Raw genomic sequence first — 26131 nt, 5'->3', positions numbered from 1 at the left:
ACTAGGTGACTTTTGGGAAATATTCAAAAATCAGGGCTGGTCGACAGAAGAGCCAGCCACATGATTAGAGGGTTGGAACTTTCACTCCCACTCTCAGACATACCAGGAGGGAAGAGAGGCTGGAGATTGAGTTTAATCACCAATGACCAATGATTGAATCAATCAGGACTGTGTAATGAAGCCTCCGTAAAAACCTGAAAATGACAGAGTTCAGGGAGCTTCTGGGTTGGTGAACACGTGGAGATTCGGGAAGAGTGGCACGCCTAGAGAGAGCACGGAAGCTCCACACCATTCCCCTATACCTTGCCCTATACATCTCTTCCATATCTAGTAAGTAAAAGGTTTCTCTAGGTTCTGTGAGCCGTTCCAGAAAATTAATCAAACCCAAGGCAGAAATTATTGGAACTTTGATCTACATCCTGTCGGTCATAACCCCAGGTGACAATCATTGGGATTGAGCCCTTAACTTATGGGATCTGATGCTATCTCCAAGTACAGAGTGTCAGAATTGAGTAATTTTGTTATATCTTTCAAATTTTCAAAGGTATGTATCCATCGAGTAGGTAATTCAACTTGAGGAATTTTTCCTATAAATACTCTTACAAAAAGCAAAATATGGGTAGAAGGACCTATATTGATGCTGATTATTAAGGTGTAGACTGTGCTAGTTATCCTCAGCCTCACACCCACCCTTCTGTACTATGCCCTGTACTTCTGAGACTGGGAGTGTACAAACTACATTTTCCATCTATTGTTAGCTGACTTCCCATTTGGTTCTACCAGAGATCCTGGGGGGGTGGGGGGGATGTGATTAGAAAGATGGGGAAAAAAGATAAATATTCTGCTTCTGGCTCCGGCAGTGTAGTAGTTGCTGCTGGTGGGTGAAAGATACTATAATGAGAGCAGAATGCTAAACTCAGAACCACAGACAGTATCTTTTCAGCTATTTTGGTGCTGATCTAAGTGCACAGCTTTAGCAGGTCCAGAACCAACGAGCTGCAGTAGTATCTCCAACATGCAGCAGCTGGTACAGGCTGCTAATCCAGGAGTATTATAGCAGCTTCTAACCTCATTATCACACCATCTTCCTTTTTTTCCTAAGGCCCCCTAAATCTTTTTTTTGCTATCGCAACCCTTCTAAGACCTTTCTAACCAGTTTTCTATATTGTATTCCATCTGTTTGAAATACACAGTAAATTCTGTTTTTCAAAATGAACCTCAAATGATACAAAGGTCATTCATTCCGGTATTATATTGAATAGAAAAATATTTTAAAGCAATTTAAGTATCACTCAGTAAGGGACCGGTTAAATAAATTATGACACATATAAACAAGGGAATACTATGCAGCTATCAAAAAGATTGATGTATCTCTGCATGTACCAATATGGATAATCTCCAAATTATTACAGTAAAAAAAAGCAAGGTACAGCATATTATGCATAATAGGTTATTGTTTGTGTTATCTCTCTTCCAGTTGAATTTTAAGCGTATAGGCCCTGTATTCTAGACAGCTAGCTTGGTTTAACTGGTTTCATGGCCATGCTAAGGCCATAATACATTTCTCATTTTCTCTTTACCATTTCCTCTGTTTACCTCCTTTCCAACAAAGTATTAAGTCGTGGCCTATGGTTGACAAGATTAATGTTAACCTATAATATAGAGAGACTAGATATTCAAATTATAAGCTACTACTTTGAGTTTGTTTGGTCTGTGGATTTTGTTGTATTTTTTTTTAATTCTGTGGATGATGCAGTGTTTTTATGTGTTTATGACCTTTGTGTCTTTAGAAAACTGTAGCATATGAAAAGATTCCTTTTTAGAAGTTCTAGAGTAGAGATCTATGGTACGACTGAGCACTGCATAGTACCTAAGGAGTGACCAACCTTCTTCTAGAATTATGAGTAAGAGTCTCTGACTATTACTGAAAAAAAATGATATGAAATGGGAGGAGATAGTGCGGGACATTAATTTTATTATGGTGATGAGAAGAAAGAAAACTTACTTTTGTGCTTTGGTGGAACAACAGAAGAAAGATTTAATAGTCAGTTGTGCTTTAGTTTTTGATAGGGAAAAATACTATATTAATGAGAAGAGAAACTTAAACTTTTCTGTGAGATCAAGGTGTTTACTTCACAATCAAATCTGGGGCATATTGTATCATTGGCATATAAGTCCAGCAATCTAGAGACAAGGGAAATGAGTGAATCTCCAGAGTAGAGAGACCTCTACCTCTACCAGAATTTACTGTACATGTAGCCTTCAGGTTTCCTTAATTAATGCCCTTCCTTGACCCATTTCAGAATTTCTGGGAGCAACATAAAAGAGGAATTTATAAAAGGCCTCCTGAGACTTCACTGCCTTTTTAATTAGTCCCAAGAAGTGTCTAAGATTTTTGAAGTGGCTCCAAAAAGATCCAAACAGGATATATCGATCCGAATTTGGTCAGAAAATAGTGGCTACAAGTATTAAGAAATAAAGAGGTTAACTTAGGAATTCAAGTCTGCAGCTAATAAAGAAGAAAAAGAGTCACTAACAAACAACCTTGGCTTAAACTAAAGCAGTGGAGGAGGAGAAGTAGCCAGAGCTTACAGAGAAGCCCAAGAAACTCTTGCAGCTTGGCCATCACCACTGCCACAGGGAGCTCTGGAGAAACCTGCAGAGCCACTGTGTGTGGCCACCATGATTTCCTGTAAATAAAGGATTTTGCTTCCGCTTCCACCATCTCAGTGCGAGCTTCTCTTGCCCAATTTTAGCCCCAAACCACATAGGGAAGAAGATTCTGGGGAAAAATAGTTCCAGCTTTACATGATTCTGAGCTGGCAATGGACAGGCAAGTACACAGAACTTCACTATTTTTCCTCCACTGAAACCTTTAGCATTTGAGACAGTTGACTATTTCTTTCTTTTCAAAATACGTTCTTCCCTTAGATTCTGAAATACATCACTTTCTGTTGAGTCACCTTTTACCTAGCTTCGTCTTCATCTCTCAGAGATCAGTCCTAGGAATTCCTTTCTGATTTCATTCAGTCTCATGACTTTAAATAACATCTGTGCACTGATGACGTACCCAAATATGAGCTCCGACCTCCAGCTCCGACCATGCCCCCAAACTCTTGACTCATGTTTCAAGTGCCCTCTTGATTTCTCTGCTCAAATGTCTAATAGCTCAAACCAAACTTTTTGCCCCAAGAAAAACTTTTCCCTCAGTCTCCCTCATAGCAATAAATAGCAATTCTGTTCTTCTAGCTAATTATATCAACAGTCATGCTTGATTTTTCTCTTTTTCTCATCCCAAATCTAATCCATCTCCAAATTCTATCAGCTCTACGCTCGAAATATTAGAGTGCATGTATCTAGCCAGATCTCATCACCTCCACCTCTGCAACCCTGTGTAGCCTCCCATCTGGATTTCTGCAATGGTCTTCTAACCCAACCCAACCCAAGTTTATTCCCAATACAACAAGCTGAGAGATCCACCTAAAACATAAGTTAAATCACATCATTCCTCTGCTCAGAATTCTGCAATGACATTTCATTTCACTCAGAGTAAAGTCAAAAATTTTACAAGATCAAATTATCAGAAAGTCCTGTGCTAACCATCTTATATAAACAGCAATCTCATCAGCACTTTCTTCTGACCTTACTTTGTTTTTCTCCACAGTACATATCACCATCTGACTTATTATGTATTTATTTAGTATTCTATATGGAATCCTGCCATGGACTGAATTGTGTCCCTCAAAATTCATATGTTGAAGCCCTCGCCCTCGGCGTGATAATATTTGGAGATAGGCCTTTGGAGGTAATTAGAGTTAGATGAGGTCATGAGGGTGGGCTTCATAGAATTAGTATTCTTATAAGAAATTGAGAAGTTGCTTCCTCTCTTTTTCTCTTCACCATGTGAGGTCCTCACTTTAAAACTAAAGCAGTGCTTTCCTCATTTCCTGAGGAGTGCTCTCTACAAATCAGAAACCTCTCCAGGAACTGAATTTTCCCCCACCATGATCCTGAACTTCTCAACCTTTAGAACTGTGAGAAAATTAATTTCTGTTAAGCCACCCAGTCTGCGGTATTTTGTTATGGCAGCCTAAGTAGACCAGAACAAGCACACTCTCCCCAACTGGATTATAAAATCCATAAGAGACCAGATTTTGTTTTGTTCACTGCTATATCCCCAGCACCTAGAGGCCACTCAGCATACAATGTATTTACACAATGAATAAATGACAGAATGAATGAGTTGCCAGTGTCTTAGCTAGAATGTGGCAGATATTTAGCAAGCTCAAGTGCTAGCTGATAACTACACAGTGAAGTGGGATAAGTTTCTATCTTAATTGTGTGAATCTAATTTGCAAATGACAATATAGGCAACCCAGCTTGAATATTCTAGAACATTTAGAAAATGCAAATACAAATTCTGCCTCTCTGGTTTTCTCCTGTTTGAAGGGAGTGATCATCTATTTGAGAAAATCTCATAGCATATCTATCCGCCGCAGACTTCATCTTTCAAATGCCTAATAGCTCAAACCAAACTTTTTGCCCCAAGAAAAACTTTTCCCTCAGTCTCCCTCATAGCAATAAATAGCAATTCTGTTCTTCTAGCTAATTATATCAACAGTCATGCTTGATTTTTCTCTTTTTCTCATCCCAAATCTAATCCATCTCCAAATTCTATCAGCTCTATGCTCAAAATATTAGAGAGTGCATGTATCTAGCCAGATCTCATCACCTCCACCTCTGCAACCCTGTGTAGCCTCCCATCTGGATTTCTGCAATGGTCTTCTAACCCAACCCAACCCAAGTTTATTCCCAATACAACAAGCTGAGAGATCCACCTAAAACATAAGTTAAATCACATCATTCCTCTGCTCAGAATTCTGCAATGACATTTCATTTCACTCAGAGTAAAGTCAAAAATTTTACAAGATCAAATTATCAGAAAGTCCTGTGCTAACCATCTTATATAAACAGCAATCTCATCAGCACTTTCTTCTGACCTTACTTTGTTTTTCTCCACAGTACATATCACCATCTGACTTATTATGTATTTATTTAGTATTCTATATGGAATCCTGCCGTGGACTGAATTGTGTCCCTCAAAATTCATATGTTGAAGCCCTCGCCCTCGGCGTGATAATATTTGGAGATAGGCCTTTGGAGGTAATTAGAGTTAGATGAGGTCATGAGGGTGGGCTTCATAGAATTAGTATTCTTATAAGAAATTGAGAAGTTGCTTCCTCTCTTTTTCTCTTCACCATGTGAGGTCCTCACTTTAAAGCTAAAGCAGTGCTTTCCTCATTTCCTGAGGAGTGCTCTCTACAAATCAGAAACCTCTCCAGGAACTGAATTTTCCCCCACCATGATCCTGAACTTCTCAACCTTTAGAACTGTGAGAAAATTAATTTCTGTTAAGCCACCCAGTCTGCGGTATTTTGTTATGGCAGCCTAAGTAGACCAGAACAAGCACACTCTCCCCAACTGGATTATAAAATCCATAAGAGACCAGATTTTGTTTTGTTCACTGCTATATCCCCAGCACCTAGAGGCCACTCAGCATACAATGTATTTACACAATGAATAAATGACAGAATGAATGAGTTGCCAGTGTCTTAGCTAGAATGTGGCAGATATTTAGCAAGCTCAAGTGCTAGCTGATAACTACACAGTGAAGCGGGGTAAGTTTCTATCTTAATTGTGTGAATCTAATTTGCAAATGACAATATAGGCAACCCAGCTTGAATATTCTAGAACATTTAGAAAATGCAAATACAAATTCTGCCTCTCTGGTTTTCTCCTGTTTGAAGGGAGTGATCATCTATTTGAGAAAATCTCATAGCATATCTATCCGCCACAGATTTCACCCAGTGAACAGCATTTGGGGATTCAGAAAGCCCAGCATTAAATTCCACTTCCCGTCTAAACCACAGAAATGTGTTTATTTCTTGAAAGCTTTTGCAGAGCTAATTCTCAGTATAAGGGCTAACCGACACACTTAAGGTCCTGACTTTGAAACGAAGGCAGTGCTTTCTTAATTCACAAAAGAAGGGGTACATGTTGTTAAAGAGACATAATTCATGATGTGAATTAGCTTTTGATAGTAATTCATCTAGTTCCACTAACTTGGAAAGCTCAAAACCATTGAGATGTGTTTCCTCCAGACTGCTAAAATAAGAGTTCTTTCAAAGCAGGAAAATGTAATTATCTCTGAAAATCAAAGCCAAATGGGCCAGAAATGAGAAGCAGTTTGTAAATCTGAGTTTGGGTCCACCAGAGCCAATTACTTTAACAGGGACAATCTTGGTGTCTTTGTTTGGACGCTTGAAATAACCTGTTTACTACAAGGTAAATGAATTGATGTGCTCTCTTGGTATAATTGAGGAAAAACTTGTTGGATCACAAATTCAACCAGTGATTACTTTAGGATTCCTCTGAGAAAGCACTTAGATAATTTCCTTTGTATATGTTTTCCAAAAGGACATATGTCTCCTATCCAGTGTTCTCGAGACCACAGATGTACCCCATTGATTTTCTCAGTCTACAGTGTGTTGATTTTCAGCCTATAGTGTGTAAGGTGAAAGAAAACAATAACTGTATACAGAAAATATTGATCTGAAACCATTGATTCAAGGCCTCATGGTATCAAAAGATTAGTTACTTTTAAGAGAAATACTAAAGGTGACTTTCAACTACTTTTTATTGACTAACACAGACCAGAAAAACTCTTCTATTCAAAGCCATAGACTCTTCTCCAGAAGCCACAATGAATACACTATTTTACCCCTTGCTTGAGATCTAAATAATACTGTTAACATATTTTCCAAATACATGTAAACATAGGCTATACTGTTACCAAATGTCATGGTACTATAATTTAATTGTACTAATAACTAATACATTTAGCGTTTACTATGTCCTCAAAATTTTTCCAATTGATTTACGTGTATTTACTTATTTAATCTTCACAACACCCCACTGAGGTAAGTACAAATATGATCCCATTTTACAGAAAAGGAAAATGAAGCACAGAAAGGTAACTTGTGTTACTTGTCCAAAATAACACAGCTAATAAGTGGGAGAGCCAGGCTTTGAAATCAAATAGCCTGGCTCTAGAAATTAGACTTTTAACCACTACATATGATGGTACCACTCAAATATTAAGAAAAATATAAGAAACTTCATTGGTCAAAATTGCAAATGAAAATTATTCAAATACTAGCCATTATTGTACATTCATGAAAAGGGAAAGATGGCTTTTTAAACTGTAAGTACTTTTTCTGGTTTATTTTCAAAAAAATAATTTAGAGAATAACAAAAATTAAGTTATCCTCTCATAACTTAATAAAGCAGTTAGGGAAGATTTCATATCATGATTTATAATTTTAAATCCTCTAGACTTATAATCTAGAGAAATCATTAGGGGAATGAAAATTGAAACCACAATGACCTACCACTTTGTACCTAGTAGGATGGCTTACATCAAAAAAACAGAAAGTAAGTGCTCGTGAAGATGTGGAAAAACTGGAACCCTTGTGTATGGTTGGTGGGGATATAAAATGTTGCAGCTCTTCTGGAAAATACTATGGAGGTTCTTCAAAATATAAAACAGAACCTAAGTATCCATCAACAGGTGAATGGATAAACAAAATGTCATATACACATACGATGAAAATATTATTCAGCCTTAAAAAGTTAGGATATTCTGACATATGTACAACATGGATGAACCTTGAAGATATTATGCTAAGTGAAATAAGCCAATCACAAAAGAATAAATACTTAAAAAAAAAAAGAGTCAATGTACATGAGGTACCTAGAGTAATCCAACTTACAGAGGCAAAAGGAGAAGTGGCGGTTGTTAGGAGCTGGGGAAAGGAGGAAATGGGGAATTATTTTTCAATGGGTATAGAGTTTCCACTTGAGAGTAAAAAAAGTTCTGGAGATGGATAATGGTGATGGTTGCCCAACAATATGAATGTACTTACTGCCAGTGAATGCACACTTTAAAAATCATTAAATTATGAGTTATATATATATATATTACCACAATAAAAAGGACCACATGTTGGTTTGTGTGTGCATATGTATGTAGATAGATAGATGATAGATGATAGATGATAGATAGATGATAGAAAGATATAGATCATAGATAGATAGATACGTAGATAGATAGATGATAGATAAAATATCTTTTTTATACTAATTGAAGCTATCGACACTGTTCTATACCTTTTTTTCTTAATATAACGATATATCTTAGGGATAATTCCATATTAGCACATTGTTTTGAAAAGCCGTTTGATATTTTATAGTTTGGGATACTATAATTTATCTAAGTCACCTGCTAGCAATAATCATTTAATTAACTATGGTCTTTTGTTGCAGTAGACAATATGGCAACAACAACAAGAAAATCCCCTAAAACAGAAAATGCACAATAGTTCTTGCATTAATCAGGAAAGACTAGGTAGTATGGTAATAAAAACAACCCAAAACCCTTACTAAACTATGAAAAAACCCTTGAATTCTCTCACCATAACAAGAGTTTATTTCTTACTCATGTGACATATCCTACAAGAATCAGCAAGAGTATTTGTTCTACAGTTTCACTATCTCCTGATTGCATCATCTAGAATTTATAGCCTCACTCCTTGATCATCAGGCTTTCCACAGTCTCAGCCCAGAGGTAGACTCATAGTTCGTTAGCCAGAACTAGTATTTGCTCCCTCCCAACTGAAAGAGGCTTAAAAATGTAAGGGAATAAAATGAATTATTTGATGAATGTTCTGACTATTTCTACCACACTTCAATCACACAAGTAGAAATAATTTCCTCACTACAGGTGAATTCAAAGTTTGCAAATTATTTATGGAAAGCCTCTTAACTCTCAAGTGATTATATTTCATTCAACAAATATTTATATCATACCTACTACATGCTGCGTGCAGGAACATGGTAGGCATTCAATACATATTTGCTGAATAAACAAAGGAATGATCCCTAATTATACTAGTAATTGCTGCATTTCTCCCAAAGCATTCCAACTACTAAAAATGGGTAGGAAGAGTAAATAAGAAATAACTTCTGTCTTTTCACCTAGTCATGTGGCCAGAGCCCAAATTCCCCTAACTTCCTGTTGGAGAGCAAATCTTGACCATCAGGAGAACCAGAAATCTAATTTGAGCTCTAAGCTACAATTAAGCTATGATCACTACCCAATTTGAAATTCTCATTGTTTCAAGGTCAATTCAGGAGCCATGGTTGGCACTTAAACATTCCAGTTTACAGCTCGCATTTGCATTTTACACAAACATTATGCATAGGTAAAAAGAAGAGGTATGATTCAGCCTAATCCAATCGCTAATTAGCAACACCTGCACCAAAGCACTATTTGTATCTTGCTGTTAGGTTACTGTTTGCATTACAGGATAAGTGATTATGCTTGTCAAATTATGACAGGACTTGCTTCATTTACAAATTTAAATACCATATTTTTAAATATCCCACAAAATTTTTAGATGACATTGCTATTTTTGAATTTCAGTTAACAGATTCCAATTGTCGATGACAGAATTAGAATTCGATTTTTAGAAAATTAGAAAATTGTATTTATATGTATAAGCATATCCTTTTAATCATTAGTATCAGTATCTTCTCTACTTGGTCTACTTAGTTCTAATGCTCATCATTATCAGCATGTGTAGGTATTCAATACATATTTGTTGAATTAATAAAGTCAATATCTGCCTCTGTGTGTTGGTAATTCCCAAATCTCCACTCCCAACCACTCTTTAGCTCCGGGCTTCTACTCACTAAATATTTTTCAGTATGTCACCAAGTTTACAATCATTCAAACCAAGGTAAAAAATTCACAGTATTCCTTGTCTACGCATGAGGAAAATCTTTTTCCCTCTAATCCTGGAGGGAGTGTCCTGCTGTGAAATGGCCTTTAGACCAGCAGTCTTAACCTGGGACCACAGAGGTTCTGTGGAAATTCAGGAATCCCCTAAAATTCATACAAAATTTGTGTCACGTGGATTTTCTCTCTCTCACAGGGAAGGAGTGGGGTCGCTGCAGGATTATGTCTGTAGCATTGACACGGTGACAATCCCAGTTGCAGCAGAACATGTCTGTGGTGTCAGTGTGGTGACAGTGGCGATTGCTTCACACCCATGTTAGTAGAGTCTATGTAGAGTTGGTGGTGGTGGTTATAGGACCAAGTGTGCAGTCAGGGCTGGCTACATAGTTTGCAAGGCCCAGAACAAAAGGAAAATGTGGATCCTCTACTCAAAAACTACTTAGAATTTCAAGATGGTGACAATAGGACTTTAAACCAAAGGAGAAGGGGGGAAGTATACAGGGCATAAGGGGTCAAATATGTGGTGACAGAAAGAAATCTAACTATGAGAAGTGAACACACAATGTAAATATATATATATGCCTTACTGTTTAAATGTACAGCTGAAACATCAGATTTCGTTAACCAATGTCACCATAAAAAATTATTTATTTATTCATTTATTTATTTATAAACAATTTAATTTATTTATAAACAAATAAACAAAGTGTGGTCCATCTGAACATAGGGCCCTGAGTAACTACATATAAAATCACGAAGTAGGCCCTGTCTGCAGTGTCAACGTGGTGCTAATGGTAGCGGCTCTGAGTCCACGTTTGTGATGTCAACAGGTGTCGGTGATTGCTGCTGCAGGACCAAGTATGAGGGATTGATGTGGTGATGGCAGCAGATGCTTCAACAGCGCCTGACTAATGCCAGCCCTGGTTCTACAGCTGTGCAAATGATTCCATGAGCTACCAATATCTTAAAAACATAAAGCCTCTCCTATTTTCTGAACCAGATATGCTCCTCTAATTCATAACAAAGAACCCCAAACTGATTTGTGGTTATGTACATTCACTGGGATGGGGATTATGGCTTTTATCAGATTCTCACAGGGATTCTCTGCCTTACACTCAAGCCTAACTGAATTTCAGCTCCAACTCTGTCTGTTACTTGCCTCATGACTCACTTTCCTCCGACATAAAGCAGTATTAATAAAACCTACTTTGCAGTATTGTTGTGAGGAACAAGCAATAATGCGGAGGAACTGCCTGTTATACATACATTGAAGTTTAATTCTCTTTTCTAGACTACTTTAAACTGTAAATAAAACTTAAAGTTTCACTTTAAGAAATGGGGTTGTAAGATGGAATTAATAAACAAGGAACAGTGATAGCTCAGATGTGTTTAATATTTATTTTTAAAAATCAAGTAATCTAAGTTTACTACAGATGTTTTGATAAGACAAATATAAATCTACAGAAATCTGAGATAAGATAGAGCATTCTGTAAATAATATAGAGAAAGACAAATGAAAAAGTGGATTTAAGAGTTAAATAACATTACAGTTCAAGATCAACACAAACGTTTCATTTCTGAGACTGATAGGTCAAGTGAAGGCAATACGCATCATATTTCTGAATTTCGGGATGGCATTTGACAGGGTTTCATGATATTTCATGATGCCTTTATAGATATGAAGAGATAAGAGATGTGTACTAGAAATGACTCACCTCCATGGGTCCTGAGTAACTGGTAAAACAACCATAGCCTGAAAAACTAATTATGGATTGAGGGAGCAAGGTTTCATAGGTCATATCACAAAGCAATCTCCTTGGTCCTGTACACTACACATGATTATTACTTTGGTGAAGCCAATTGACTCATTTAATTATTTATTCAAGAAACATATAATAAAAACCTACTAGATGCCATATATTATACTAGGCACTGAAGATAAAATGGTGAAAATATATATATTCCTATGTTCAAGGATCTTAGAGGTCATGAAGAAAAGAAATTAAGACTACAGATCATTATGATGTGGTTCGATAAGTGACATAAATACAGAGTACTGTGGCAGCTCAGAGGTGGGCTATCTCTTACAATAATAAGAGTCCTGGAAAAGTCAGTCAAGCTTTGAAGAATATGAAAGAGTTAGCAGATGAAAGAAGAGAGAGAAAGTATTACAGAACTGTATGTGCAATGGCTCAAATTGAGACAAAGCACGGTCTATTCCAAAAATTATATTTCTGATTGTATGTACGGAACAGAGTATACGAGAGTGGGAGTAATAAGAAATGAGAATGGAGGTGACGTAAAAGAGCTTTAAAGGATTGTTAATGATATTAGATTATATAATAAGGACCCATAAAGATTCTGGTAAGACAAAATGATAAGCTAAATACAAGAAATTTAATAGGGATAAACACAAATTTCAAAATCTAAATACTCAAGGATGGGGTGGAGATGTTTAAGAGCATGCAAAAAAGACACAGAGATTTTAGCTGACTGTAAACATAATGTGATTCAAATGAGGGACAGGGTAACCAATAAAACAGATCTCTTCAAAATCGAAGTCTTAAAAGGGAAAAATCAGAATCTGACTTTATGGTGTGGTGCTAGCCACAATTTTATGTCATTTTATTTGCCTTCAAATGTCAAAAGGGTCAGATTTGTTCTGTGAGGCATGGGTAAGTTAGAGAAGAGCATACGTTCACTCGAGAGAAGAAAAAGTCTCTGCCTAAGCTGTCAAAACCTAAACGGGCTGACCGGTGTGGTGAGGAGTTACTGTGTTGAAATGTGTTCCAGCAGAGGCTTGCCCGTGATCATTTGCTTGGATGTCTTCGAAGATCTTCATTTAGTGCTGATTAGGTGTGGCAGAAGTGGGAGGGTAAAAAATGAACCAGAGATGTTTCTGCCTTCTAGGCACTCACAATTATATAATGCTGTACACTCAAAGGTACATGGATATTAATAAGGCACATTAAAATTATACTTTCACTCAACTTAGGGGAAAAATTATTTCCCCTAAGTACTAGCTTTTACACTCCTCGCGTGTTAAAAAGAATTATATTACTAAAATATTCTGTATTCCATTGTTGCACTTAAAACAGCATTGATTTATAACCTAACGTAAGCAAACCCACACTCTCACTCTAAAGATTGAAAAGCTGTTCTCTGTGCATGCCACCATGGGAACCCATCCAATAATCAAGGCTCCATGCTTTCAGTGAAACAGACTCGGACTTTGCCTCCAGCTGTACAATATAGAGCCCTGTAGACAGCATTTTAAAATTTACCATTAAAAGAATAAGGCCATTTTCCAGACTCTACAGAAAACTACTCTTTCAGACAATGGGAGTCACTTTTTTTCATAGCACTAAACTGAAAAAAGCACTACAGGTCAAAGTCTTTATATTCGGAGAGCACATATATTCATTAATTTCAACTTCTGTCTGAGAATGAACCACAGCAGTGGTGACCTACAATTTCTTACAGACATATTTATCCTGAAAAGATATAAAATAGCCTTTCTACTCAGCATTCAATATCTACTCTTCTATTATGAGAATTTCATCTTTGATGCATATTTTCTCTAGGTTATGGATATTCTTTGCAATATTCACTGGACTTTGATCAACAAATTGATAGCTAACCTCTATAGCAGAAAATATTCTCCAATTTAAAAATATAGTCAAATAGAAAACTGTAACAGATTTAGTCAAAGCAAGATAATTTTTATCTGTTTTAAAATCTTTAAAGACTTTTAAGAATAAGACTTTTTGAACTTGCTCATTTTTATGGTATTTTTAAAAAATATAATAAACTAATTTTATAATGTACTCAGTAAAAATAATAGTTGAAAACCTTCTCTTTTATATCAAGGAATTAGAGAAGTTTGGGAAGGAAGAAATAAAGCACAAAAATTTTTAATATTTCTCTTGAATGGGGTAAGAACTTAAAATATACTCTCCAAATAAATATCTGTTTTTCAGAAGTAAGACAAAATTGGCTCAGTATAGTCAATAGGGCTTGGAAATTTTACTGTTATGCAGACTATAGGAAAATTCTTTAATTCTATATAATATAAATCATCTAACAGTATTAAAATTAAATGTAATTTGAAATTATAATGTGAAGAATTTATTTCATTTAACATTTAATCAAACTACTTTTATAACTTAGTTATTCATCTTGGCTTCCTAGAACCTAATGAAAAAAATGGCTCCCCAAATGACAGAGGAGATGGACTTTGGTATCTGATCTTTATCATATACCAATCACTGATTACCTTCATAACCTTGGACAAGTCATTTCACTTCCCTGGGCTCAGGTCCTCATCTGAAAATAGGCACAATATTACTTACAGCATAGATTATGGTCATCTGTATAGCAAATACTTCTCAAATGCTCACTAGGAGCTAGTCACATACATACTAGAAATTCAGTCAAGAACAAGATAGGGTCCCTATCCTTATTGATTTACATTATAGTAGAATAAGAAAATAATCAGACAAATAATTACAAATGATGGTGACCACATCTAGTACTCTGACTCTGATCCCACTTCTAATCACCAGCAAAGATCTGCACCTAATCCCAATGTGGGAGAAGGGGGATTAACACATCACCTAGTAGTTCTCCAACACTAGCTGGGTGTTGTCCTACAATTCAACTCAATTCTGACATTATCTACCCAGAGATAGCATCAGATTCCACAGGCTAAGGGTTTGATTCTAGAGACTGTCCCTCTCTCTTCAAATGCCAATCACAAATCCAGGTTGTCACCTGTGCTGTCACCTTGGGTTCAATTAATTTGCTAGAGCGGCTCACAAAACTCAGAGAAACATTTTACTTACTAGAAAACAGGTTTATTATAAAAGGACATAACTCAGGAACAACCAGTTGGAAGAGATGCATAGAGCAAAGCCTGGGGAGAGGGTGTGGAGCTTCCATGCTCTATCCAGGTGTGCCACTCTTCCAAATCTCCACATGTTCACCAACGCAGACCTGCAAACCTCGTCCCTTTGGGTTTTAGTGGAGGCTTCGTCTCACAGGCAAGAGGCATGGTTCATTAAATTATTGGCCCTTGGTTAGTAATTCAACCTCCAGCCCCTCTCAGAGGAGTGGGACTGAAAGTTCTCCTGGCAACCAGCCCCTATCTTTAGGTGAGGTCTAAGTGTCACTTCATTAACATAACAAGAGATAGTTTTAACACTCTCATCACTTAGGAAATTCAAGGGTTTTAAGAGCTCACCAGGATGAAGACCAAATATATATTTCTTATTATAAATCACAATATCACACCACTATACAGGATACATACAAGGAATAAATACAGAGAATAACAGATAGGATCCTATTTATATTGAGCTATTAGTGTTACAATAAAAATGACAAGTGACGACGTAAGAGACATCCAAAACTGTAGAGCATTTTAATGAGTTTATTTGAGCCGAACTGCTGACAATTGTCGGAAAGCAAAATCTCAACCCAACTAAGAAAATGCTCCAGAGGATGGCAGTTTTGCAGCTTATTTTATACATTAGAAACAAAGGAGGAGACATAGGATGGTTACATAAAGTCATTGGTGGTGCAGTTACATAAAGTCAAGGGGGTTAGGGGAAAGCAAAGTGAGGAAATCTTTGAGATTGGATAAAAAGTAAAATGGAGGGACACACACTTCTTTTACATTGGTGGGTACAAGAGAGTTAATAACTAACATTTACAGTACATAGAGATGGTATGCAGGGAACGATATAACAATGAGGGGGTTCTGTGGTCTCCTGCTCTTGTGCAGTGGGCTGTGCTCAAAGAAAGGCATTACTTTGACATCCCAAGTGTGTGTTATTTTAGATGTAAAAAGACAATACACAGGCTTATTTAAGGTAAAGACTGAATTTTGTCAAGAAAGCTACAGGCCCAGAATGTGACTACCAGCCACGACCTGCTTTTAGTTAGGAATTTCTATGTTCAGACCATCCTATGTGGTTAATTTCGGTCTCTGAGTTTGTAGGGTCTGCCATGCGACCTCACCTGACCTTGTCAGGTTTAGTATGTGGTCTCTTTTTCATCCACACAACAAAATGAGACTACAGATATAAAGTACTTGGTACATAATCGGCATTCAATAAACAGTAGGTTTTGTTAGTACATTGTTTCAGGACAAGATAAGGAGAAAATTTTGGAATGCAAGTAGACAGGATTTGAAATTTAAAGGAATAGTAGACTAGATAATTTCAAAAATTCTCTTACAAAATACCTAGAAAAACAGAATAAAATATAACTGTCAGCCTTTCTAATGCATAGCTGAGTTCATTTAAAAAAAAAAAAAAGGTAAGGGAAATTCCCAAGGGCCAAGACTAAAAAGCAAGCTGTGTAACCCATAGTTGTAGGCTGACACACAAAGTGCAGTTGGCTTCAAAGTGACTGCCGGTTTCTGGACACTTGGGTTTTAATGGCTTCCTAGGGACAGGAAACAAGGCCTTGAATTTGCAAAAGGTAGAGATTTGGAATTGAAGTCCTACACAAATTGCTCACCCTCAGTAAAAAAAAAAAAGAAGGCTAGAAAAAGCCTCTTCCAGCAAAGAGGGAACACAAAGAGATTTGTCTGTCTTGGCATAGATTCATGGTGTTTAAAAATAAAAATCTGTCTAAGATCATAATCTCAGGCTTACCCTCATGCATTTGGGATTAAAATTCAGTTTCTGATTGGTTTTAGCAACTCCAAAACAAGAAATTAACATATAAAATTCAGGTAAACATGATCTCACGATTCAAAAATTACAAAACACCAGAAAATAAACCATGAGCAAAAGTCAGCAAAAATAAGAAATTAGGCTCTCAAGGACTTCAGCTATTGGAAATATCAGATAGAGAATAGAAAATTAGAGGACCTGAACAGATATTTCTCCCTAGAGGACATACAAATGGCCGACAAATATTTGAAAAGATGCTCAACATCACTAGCTATTAGGGAAATGCAAATCAAAACCACAATGAGATATCATCTCACACTTGTTAGAATGGCTATAATCATCAGGACAAGTAATAACAAATGTTGGAGAGGATGTGGAGAAAAGGGAACCCTCATACACTGCTGGTGGGACTGCAAATTGGTACAGCCACTATGGAAAACAGTATGGAGGTTCCTCAAAAAACTAAGAATTGATCTACCATATGATCCAGCAATCCCTCTACTGGGTATTTACTCCAAAGACTTGAAAACTCATATCTGAAAAGATATTTGCACACCGATATTCGTAGCAGCATTATTCATAGTGGCCAGGATATGGAAGCAATCAAAGTGTCCTACGATAGATGATTGGCTAAAGAAGCTGTGGTACATATATACAATGGAATATTACTCAGCCATAAGAAGAGATGAAATACTGCCATTTGCAACAACATGGGTGGACTTTGAAATAATCATATTAAGCAAAATAAGCCAGACAAAAAAGGTTGAAAATCACATGATATCACTTATATCTGGGATATAAACCCAAAAGCACCAAATGAACAGGACAAATGAACAGAGACTCATGAACATGGACAATGGACTAGATGTTACCAGAGGGGAGGGAGGAGGGGGGAGGGGAAAAAATTAAAAAATTAAATGTTAGGAAGGAAGGAAGGAAGGAGGGAAGGAAGGAAGGAAGGAAGGAAAAGGAAGGAAGGAAGGAAGGAAAGAAAGAAGAAAGAAAAGAAGGAAGGAAGAAAGAAAGAAAATTAGAATGCACGAAAGAAGCGTATAGTGACCAAAAGTAAAAAAATTATGGAGGAAATGGGTGACTGTAAAATATAATAGAATTGTCTGGAGAATCTCTGAAATTTAGGTAGATGTTCCAAACATCTCTGACAGAATGAAATTTGTACATCACAAAATTTTAGAAAGGTTCAGGACTGAAAATAAGCCTTTGAAATAGTCTTTTCCTCAGTGAAATGAAGAATCCTGTTCATTAGGATTATTTTATTATAAATGAAACAGCTATTCGTTTTACAATTTTGATCAAGGATGATTTTTACAAAAAGCCTCTCTTAGGAAATTAGCTTCATAAAATTGGTATCTTGTTATTTGATGTATATGTTAAGTCAAGAGTTGTTTGGAAGTGTCTAAAAGAACCAGTTGTAAAAAGTGCGGGTGTGTATAAATAGGGGCACTGCCATTTTGTTCTCCACTTGACATGTGCTTAGAAAGTGGTCTAAGCAGATGTCAAGTGGAGAACAAAATGCTGGGCTGAGCAGAGGAATGGGAAAAAGAAAGAAGAAGCAAGACTAAGAGAAGGGTAAGAATAGTCAGCACTTGTGCTACATGGTATGAATAACATAATTTTCCTGTGTGTCTGGCAGAGCCAAAGAAAGTACCTGGGCCCGAGTCATCTGACCAGAATAGCACCCAGGGAGCCATTTGCCAAGAAAGTGGTCTACCAGGAGGAACAGGTCAAGAGAAGAGCCTGATCTAGAACCAGATTCCACGAGGGAACTTTGCTCTGGGGAGCCCTGTCAGAAAGCCAGCATTTACACTCTGCTTGGAGGACCTCATCTACCATCGGTGTTACAGGAAAAGCAACAAGGAGAAGATTGCAATCACCCAGAAAAGAAGTTTTTTCCCTCCCCCTCATCCCTGTCCCCATGTTCTAGATAAAAAAGAGAAGAAGAGCAACAAGTCTGACCTGCACTAGGGGACAGTTTTGAATCGGATATGAAATTGAAGTTTTTAACTGGACTAGACTGTTTTAATATCAAAAAAGTGACCAGAAAGTTTTGGAATCTGCCCAAGGTGCTGTTAGGAGGATGAAATGTGGGATTTGGCATAGAATTATTAAAAGTAGTTTACACCCAATTTATTCTGCATCTCAATAATATAGTTACAATTATATATGAGAGAAAAAATGATACAGTATTATTTTCCATCCTTCAATTGAATAGTAGACTTGCATTAGAAAAGATATTTTTACTTGTGGATTAAAGTTTACAATCTTTCTAGAGAGATGGGGTATGTGGGCGTTAATACAAAATATTTCACATAGCAACAAGGGATTAAGGGCTTACTGAGTGGCACAGACTATGAGTTAAGAGAAGGAGAAATACTGTAGACCTACCCAATGAGGTTCGTGGACAACATAGGACCTAAGCTGTACCTGGAGAGATTAATATAATTTATATCGATAAAGAGACGTGGGGTTGGATTTTGCAGGAGGAAGGGGTAGCATAAGCAAAGGTTGAAATCCAAGCTACGATGCTATAAGATTCATGTGGGGAAGCAATAGGACCTAAATATGGAGAAAGAGTTCAAGGTCAGATTTCAGAAGTTATGACATATCAGCCAAAGGATTTTGCATGTGATAAATAACAACAAAAATAAAAATAAAAATTAGAGGTTTTGCACAAAGGCTTTTTAGATATTGTCAAAAGCAGACATAGAAAGAAGCATATAGAAAAAGAGGGCAAGAGAGTCAGACTTCAGAAATGACTGGTCAAAGTATTTAAATTTGAAAGCGGCAAAATTACCCAGGTTCTCAAGCTTACATTTAGTCTGTCTGTGAAAGAAAAACGGTAGCTTTCTCACATGACTCCCATTTTCAAAAAGCCAAGATGTATCTTCAGACAGCAACGTGGCATATAAGCATGTATGAAATGGTTTACAGGAAATAGTCAAGGTTTTACTATGGTAGAGACTTAATGAAGGTAAATTTGTTGTTTTTAGTTTATGTCAGGTGTACATTTTCTCTGTCATATGTAAGTCCTTAATCATATTAAAAGCAGAGCAAAGTGTCAGTTTTTGCTTCTGTAAGATCAAAGGAGAATTTAGGGGCAATAAATTGACAGTGGCGTTCACTATGGGTTGGTGAGATGAGCAGAAGGCTATGCAGGTCTGAGCTACATGTGTGTTCCAGCTTCACCAAAAGGAGACTGAGGCAGATGGGTCAACTGACCTGCTCAACAACATATCACACAGTGTAGCTAAGCCACAGCATGCAATTGATTGTACAGCCTTCAGCCACTTGTCCCGCCCTTCTGTTTTTTCTGAACCATTTTACTTCTCTTCTAATAACTCCCAGTGAATTAATTCCAGTGTCGGTGTGTTTCGGAGTTACTTTCAACAAGACAAATGATGTGAGCCTCACAAGCAGTGCTCATAATTTAATTATTCGTAATTAGGCAGCGCTGATCTAAGGAAGAATCATCCTGCAAGATCCCTGATGCCTCCTTGGATATATTGGCATTATTGTCAGAGCATCTGCCTCCTTTATTATTAATTCCAAAACATACGATTTACCTCTCATTTATTATATTGTGGGGTCTTTCCCCTTGAACCTGGAAAGTGCAGTTGATGTCCTATTATTACATTTTTCATCTGGCCACGGAAGGAGCAATGCAAAGTTACAAATATGCCTCAGTGGTATCATACTGATTCAGATATTAAAAGATTCTCATTATTTCTGCTACCTGGCTCCATCTGCTTCCATGCTGAGAAAGGAAGCACTTTCTAAAACTTTGACTGTATTTCTTTAGTTTTTACTACACAATGGGCTTTTGGTTATTCAATAATTATTAAGCATAAAAAGGTATGATATTTCTAAATGATATGATTTATAAAGCAGAGAATTATTTTCATATATATTATTCAAAGAGGCAAAATTCAGACTTTCTCCAGTCTTCATTTGTGTTACACAATTGTTTTTTTTTGACAGAATGTTGACTGAGATTTTTCTGTTATCCTGATATTGCTATTAATTTAGTCACTGATCTACGATGCATGGGAACATCTGCCAAAATATACACTTAGCTCCATAACTTTGCAATTACAATTCTGTCTGTAAACTTATGTACAAAACTGCATTAGGGCAGTGAGATTTGGTGGTAAAGCTAAGAAGTGAACAGAAAAGGATAAATTATAGATGTTTTGGACTCAAGAGTAAAAAAACTATCAAAATGTTCTAAATAGAATTATTTTTTGTTGTTTTTTTCCTTACATAAAATAAGTTTTTACTATTCTTTGAAATTATAATAAACATGGTTACATCAGAGGTAATATCTGAATAGGATTGAGAACACTTCAAAGATGTTTTGCTCATAAACTGCCCACTTAAAATTTAATTTAAAAACTAAATTGTAAATTAGTACAATGTAACTTAAAATACAAATAAAACGTTTCCTTTAAAAGTAATTTTTGAGAGCAACGCTTGTCCTTGGAATTTTTGTCTATTCCCCACTGGTGGCAATATTTACCTAAGCTGATTTTATGGTATTTTACTGAGAAGCATCATGTTGATAAATAACAAGAAACCATTATAGGTTTTGCACAAAGGCTTTTGACATGATTGTCAAAGGAAGACATAGAAAGAAGCATTTAGAAAAAAAAAAAAGAAAGAAAAGAAAATATTTATTTTCTAAGCGGGCAAGAGAGCCAGACTTCAGAAGAACTGGCTGGTTGAAGGAGAGACCCTAAGGCAAGAGGTACCCTCTACTCAAACCGGATTCTGGAATGGGAAGCTGAAAGCCAATCAGTAAGGCCTTTATTGTGTATGTGGTAAAACATGTATAACATAAAATTTAGCATCTTAAACTGTTCAGTAGTGTCAAATACATTCACATTATTCGGCCACAATCTCTAGAACTCTTCAGCTTTCAAAACTGAAACTCTTCAGCTTTCAAAACTGAAACTCGACCCTTTCAACAACTCCCATGCCCTCCTTCCCCCAGCCACTGGCATTTATGCCCTTTTAAGTAACCCGTTTCATTTCCTTTCAATGCTATCTGATCATCCCCACCAGTTTTTGCTTCTGGGAATTAAAGTCATCAGCTTTGTCATCTTTAACTCTGTGCCCATCTATACCCCTCTTAGCTTTGTCATACTCATCTCCATTCTTTTCCTCACTATCACTCCCCTCTTCATATTCATAATCCTAATCAATGCTCTCTATTTCTCCTTAGCTTTCGTATTGGCTGGTGTAGCTCTTCCTTCTACCAAAATTTCTTTTAGATGGATTCTCAGTCAGTATTTTAAACACAGGTTTAAAATTTTCCCAAAGGCTGTGTTAGCGACAACAGGAGAAATAGGGGTGTAGACAGCTACAGCAAGGCACAAAACAGATTGAGGAGACAACGTAAAGAGGGATGGCTGTTTAGAGCACCGAGGCTAGAGCTAATTTATAGAAACGACAGTTTCTTTGGCCATTCTCCTGTAGTCTTTAACCGTACGTAGCTCTGTACATCCACCCCCTTCCTGCTACACACATACTCCACTTTCCAGACCAATGGTTATAAACAGTAATGCATAGAAAAAGTATTCTGAGAGATAGAAGGTGGGGGGAAAGGCTTCTGTGAGTATACAGTTTTAGGAAATGCTGCATACTCTTTTTCTTTCTTGAAAATGCCCAACGTTCATTTGTATAATAAAAGCTCTGAGAAGTCTCACAATGAAGGAATCAATGTAATTTTGTCTAAAAGAGCCCTTTTCAAATTATTTGACCATGGACCTCTGACCATGGTGATTAAGAACACAGGATTTTGGATTCACAAAGCTCTAGATTCCACGACCAATTTTGCTACTTGAGAAACTACAAGTTACTTACCCTCTCTTGGCCTTAGTTTCCATATCTCTGCAATAAGTTAAATAACTCTACCCTTACAAGGCTCCTGTGAAGTTTAAGTTAGATAATTATGAAAGCACCTGGCATACAGTAGATGCTTAGTAAACAATAGTCATTTGTGGTATAGTAATAGATATACTAAATCAGCAAAAAGAATTAAGTATATATCACTTGATATACATGTAATTCATATTTTCTGTTTTCCTAGGCCAAAGTTGAGCAATTAAGATTTGAGCATCGATCATTTCTAGCATTTAAATCCTAGCCACCAATATCCAGTATTGTTAGAGACTCTTATGTCCCACTACAACCTGTCAAATAAATTGAATTTCTACAATGTATTTAAATCACTTTATTTTTTATAAATAGAATTCACAAAGAGAAACTGTCTTTAATTGTTTCTAATTTTAAGAATATTTGCATCATCCTTTTATACTGGGTGAGTTCATTATAACTAAATCAATGATGTCATTGATAATTAATTACCACCATGGTCTATGGCTCAATTCATATGCCTACCCCTAAGACAGCTTAAACTTTAGGTTGGTCAACTCAACCTCCTACGATAAATATTCTCATAAATGTAGTTTCTTATAGCATATTCTAGTCTCAAGGAAACAAGTCAACAATCTCTGAAACTATTAATGTAATTTTTTATTGTTACAAGAAAGCTCTTTGCCTTTAGCAAAAATGAAAAAGAATAACATGGAACAAGAAGAAGGGAAGGAAGGAAGGAAGGGAGGGAGGGAGGGAAGGAGGGAGGAAGGAAGGAAAGAATAGAGGAAGAAAAGAAAGAATAGAGAAAGGAGGGAAGAAGGTGGGAAGGAGAGAGGGAGGGAGGGAGGAGATCTTGTAAACTCAACTCTATGATGACATGGATGTGAAAGTATAGCTTAACCTAAATATAGTAATAGCAAATAAAAAAGAAAGTCAAGATCAAGAAAAACTAAGAGAAGCTAAGAAAATGTTCCAGATTAAAGAAGATTAAAGTGACATGACAATTTAATACAACGTATGAACATAGATTAGATCTTAAACCAGAAAAAGAAAAAACTATAAAGGACATTATTGAGACAGTTGACGAAATTCGAAATGGAGTTTTGTATAAAAGAATAGAATTGTATCATTGTTCAATTTCTTGATTTTGTTTATTGTGCCATGGTTATGTACGAAATATGCCCAAGAAGTATGAACTGATGTATTTAGGTTAAGGGAGGCACAATGTGTGAACTTACTTTCAAAGACTGAGGAAAAATAAGGGGGCAGGCAGGGAATGAGAGGAATAAAGCAAATGAGACAAAATGCACAAGAGTTAAGGGTATATAGGAGTTCTTTGTACTATTCTTGCAATTTTCCTAGTGTGAATTTATTAAAATGAGAAGATGCCTAAAATTCCTAACAGATATAAACACATATAATAGTTAGCTCAGGGTTTATCTTTTCAACACCTGACTAATGTTACCTTGTGCTGGGTATATCCCACTGGCCCCTGCAGATCAACCCTCCACAACCTTCCTCACCCAGATTTGATCTCTGGGAAGCTGACTTCTATCAATGGGCTCTGTGCCTCTGGTCTTTAATTGGATTTGCCCACTGGGAGATGCTCTCTGGGTTCTTTAGCTTCCTTCTTTGCCCCTTTAGGCTTAGAAGTGACAATAGTTCATGACTATTATGAGCCCTGGATATTCCACCATCCGGTGTTGTTTTCCCTAAACTGTTTCTGTAAACTGTTTCTTCAGTAACCTCTCCTTAGCTACCCAATTTGAACATGCTGTCAGAATCCTCCTATGACCCTGACTGACACATTCCAGTTCTTTCAAAAGTTCTTATTAAATAATCTGTCAAAAGCCAATTTCAATTATAATTTCTAGACAAGTTTGAATTTTAAATATACGAGACTTGTAATTTTTCTGCTTCACACTCCTAAATTCCTTTTCTTTCTGCATATAGGCGGATACATGTTCTTCTGCTGATATTGTAACTTCATGACTGCACAACTTCAAAGTGGCCTACCATTCCTTCCAAAAAGGGGCTAGCACTCCTGCTGGCCAGGCTTTTGGCCTCCATTGTCTCTCCTGCCCTCTCAGCTCTGCTGGGCGTGCCCTGGTACTTCATGTTAGTGCTGTCACAATTTAGTTCAATATTCTACACACCAGAGATACAAAGATGGCTGAAGCATGGGCCGTGCTTTCCAACTGCTCACAATCAAAAGCCCAAATGTAATTGAATACTGTTAATTGAATGCACTGTGATACCCCTAGTCACACCCTGAATACTAAGGCCCCTTCCCCTGATCCTCTCAGTTGGAGGTTGGCTTTACAGTTTGGAGGTTAGTCCTTCGTAAGTGTCCTCTAGTTGTATCCAAGCAGAACCTGGGGAGAGCAGGGCCACCTCATGGACATCTAGGAAAGGGGTCTTTGGTCTCTAGTGCTTTAGCTTCTTCATGCCCGTGTTGCTGTGTTTGATGACGATGACATTTGTAAGATCACCATGCCAATGAGCCCAGTTAATGTGGCCATCACTCCTTCCTCAGAGGAATAGTCTTCCTTTTTAATCTCATAATAGTGCCCCAGAGAAAATGTCAATTTTAATGAAAATTTACTAAAAGTCCTGGAATAAAGGAAGATTGTAATTTAAGAACTACCACTCTGCTCTCGGCTGTCCTGGTGTCCTTCACCTAACTCACCACTTCCATCATAAGAAGCACCCCAGCCTAAACCTGCGGTGTTAAACAATCGAGAAGATTAACAAATAAATCCTCTAAATGCTGGAAGACTACGCAGCTATTAAAATGATACTAAAGCTCTATATAAACACTGATAATGTTCACAATGTTTTAAGATTACAGAACACCTTATATTAATTTACATATATGTAGACACACATATATACATATGTATATATACATATATATACATGTATATATACAAACATGTATACACATCAACATACACACACAATCACATACATATCCCCACACACACTATTGTCAACTTTGTGAACCTGGGAACTATTTCCCAGAAGCCCCTTCCCTGTCCGTCTCTGGGTTAGTTGGTAGCCATACTCTCTGAAGGAATTTTCAGTCAGAAACACTGCCAGACAGACATATACTTACCTGGTCGATTCCAACTTGTCCTCACTCCTTCTGTTTCATATCCAACTCTTCTGCTGCTGCCACAGCAGTCCCCTCCCGCTGTTGTTCTGACCCTCCAGAGAAGGCAGCTATCCAGAGACCTGACCACAAGCCCCGCTTTATAGTGGGACTTGGTGAGGCTTCTCTGATGTCCCCACAAGCTCTGACTGGTCCACCAAGCCAGCACTTCAGGAGAGCTAATTAGTGGCACTTTCTTGATCCTCCAACTCCCTCTTCTGGACTTTCACTTCTTCAGTCCCATCCCACCCCAAACTGAGTAAGGTCTAATTCCTATAATCAAGCCCTTACTCTATAACATTCATGGCGGCTCTGCTTCTCTGAATGAACCCTGACACAATATATGTGTGTAGGAAAATGTCTGAAAAGGTTAAGTACCAAACTCTAGTTATCTTGGAGTAGTAGACTTATTAAGTTTTTTTTCCTTTTTGTGTTTCCTACTTTAAAAAAAAAAATAATGACCATGGGTTAACTAAGTTTAAATGATTAAAGAAAAAAATCTCTATTTACATGACAATTGAGTAACAACCCATTCTTAAT

This window comes from Pteropus alecto, unplaced genomic scaffold (assembly GCF_000325575.1).
Source record: "Pteropus alecto unplaced genomic scaffold, ASM32557v1 scaffold196, whole genome shotgun sequence".
Classification (NCBI taxonomy): Eukaryota; Metazoa; Chordata; class Mammalia; order Chiroptera; family Pteropodidae; genus Pteropus; species Pteropus alecto.
This window is presented reverse-complemented; position numbering follows the sequence as displayed.